Here is a 2,331-nt window from a genome sequence, read left to right as displayed (position 1 = left end):
AATCGTGTCTAGTGATGACCAGAAATGTATTTACTATGAAAGTTGTTACGTAAATTACCATAGGGTCTATTTACAGAATCGTGTCTAGTGATGACCAGAAATGTATTTACTATGAAAGTTGTTACGTAAATTACCATAGGGTCTATTTACAGAATCGTGTCTAGTGATGACCAGAAATGTATTTACTATGAAAGTTGTTACATAAATTACCATAAGGTCTATTTACAGAATCATGTCTAGTGGTGACCAGAAATGTATTTACTATGAAAGTTGTTACGTAACTTACCATAGGGTATATTTACAGAATTGTGTCTAGTGATGATCAGAAATGTATTTACTATGAAAGTTGTTACGTAACTTACCATAGGGTCTATTTACAGAATTAAGTGTAGTGATGACCGGAAATGTATTTACTATGAAAGTTGTTACGTAAATTACCATAGGGTCTTTTTTCAAAAGTTAAATTGTTCTTCAGTTAAATTAAAATATTTTTCCCATTTTGATTTCTTTGAAGTTAAGCACAATGCTACACAATGGGCTATCTGTGCTGTGCCCACCACGGGTATCGAAACCCGGTTTCTAGCGTTGTAAGTCCGCAGACATACCACTGTGCCACTGGGGCTTTTCCATTTTGATTTATTTAAACGTGAATGTTATTTGTTGTTGTTTTTTATAACAACTTCGGAGCCCGGCATGGCCAAGCGGTTAGTTTGTTCGACTCGCAGTCCTCTGGTCGCGGGTTCGAATCACCGTTCCACCAAACATGCTCGCCCTTTCAGCCGCGGGGACGTTATAATGGGACGGTAAATCCCACTATTCATGGGTAAAAGAATTGGCGGTGGGTTGTATTGACTAGTTGCCTTCCCTCTAGTGCAGGTAGCCCTCGTGTAGCTTTGCGTGAAATAAAAAAAAAATTAAAAAATATTTTCCGCATTTTGATTTATTTAAACGTGAATGTTTTTTAATAGTCCTCCTAATGGCACAGCGGTGTATCTGCAGACTTACAACATTAGAAACCGGGTTTCGATACCCGTGGTGGGCAGATCACAGATAGCGCGTTGTGTAGCTTTGTGCATGATTACAAACAATCAATTTTTTTAATAACTTCGGTATGTTTTTTATCATTTATGAGAGTGCACCCTTGTCGCTCAGCGGTAAGTCTGTGGGTTTACAACTAAAAATAGGGTTTCGTCATAATTTATATTCTTTAAACATTTATTTAGAAGTGCAAATGTTTAACATGACAATGTAACCACGGAACACGTATTTTTATGTACAACCAACGTACTAGCCAATGAAATCGCAACTTGTTTAGTAGAGCCAATCGCGTGATTACATGTTAAAAATTATTCATGACGTTAGGAAAACATATAGGTTCAAAGAATTAATTAAAGATAAAAATACGAAACCCCGTAACCCAAGCGCTTTCGAAAGATGACTCTTTCTTCATCGGGGCAACCTGGAAATGACTAAGAAATTATATTATCCAATGAAATTGAGACACTTGAGTTATGGAACCAATGATGCTTTGCCGCGTTGCTTATTTAGAGGTTTATAATAACTTATACTGAAGTAGGCTTAACGACACATCATTCAATGATGCCACAGGAATACAGATGTGAAGTGTGAAGGGACGGATATCAAATCCAAGTAATAAGGGGGGGGGGTAAGTAGGTTGGTGAAAAGAGAAGAAAACTCTTGTTGAAGATAGTGTTCCAAATGCTCTCAGCATTACTCTTTTCCAAACTCTATACGTATGATCACGCCCTCTAGGTAACCGTAAATATGATAAAATTTATCCAAGCTACGCTTCTTTTACCCATTCCTCTCCAGATTCTAACTGAAGGCATTGTAGTTTCCCTGTATCTTAGATTTGGACAGATCAGCCTCGAGGATTGGTATCAAATGATCCTTTTGTGTGGGATTGTTTGGCTTAACTGGATGTGTTCATTGAACCAAGCCTGCATTAGAGAAGGAATGCTGACTAACTGGATGTGTTCATTGAACCAAGCCTGCATTAGAGAAGGAATGTTGACTAACTGGATGTGTTCATTGAACCAAGCCTGCATTAGAGAAGGAATGTTGACTAACTGGATGTGTCCATTGAACCAAGCCTGCATTAGAGAAGGAATGTTGACTAACTGGATGTGTCCATTGAACCAAGCCTGCATTAGAGAAGGAATGTTGACTAACTGGATGTGTCCATTGAACCAAGCCTGCATTAGAGAAGGAATGTTGACTAACTGGATGTGTTCATTGAACCAAGCCTGCATTAGAGAAGGAATGTTGACTAACTGGATGTGTCCATTGAACCAAGCCTGCATTAGAGAA

At 38.3% G+C, this 2,331-nt stretch overlaps 1 protein-coding gene across 1 annotated transcript in view; it reads left to right on the top strand.

Annotated features, from left to right (window-relative positions):
• Window positions 1-1,701, top strand: part of LOC106476249 — a 17,235-nt gene extending 15,534 nt beyond the window's left edge. The window contains exon 8 of the mRNA XM_022380175.1: window positions 1,687-1,701. The gene's annotated coding sequence lies outside the window, so the exon portion shown is untranslated. The remainder of the gene's footprint in view (window positions 1-1,686) is intronic.
• Window positions 1,702-2,331: the final 630 nt, after the last annotated feature.

Source organism: Limulus polyphemus, unplaced genomic scaffold, assembly GCF_000517525.1.
Source record: "Limulus polyphemus unplaced genomic scaffold, Limulus_polyphemus-2.1.2 Scaffold10130, whole genome shotgun sequence".
NCBI lineage: Eukaryota > Metazoa > Arthropoda > Merostomata > Xiphosura > Limulidae > Limulus > Limulus polyphemus.
This window is presented reverse-complemented; position numbering and strand designations above follow the sequence as displayed.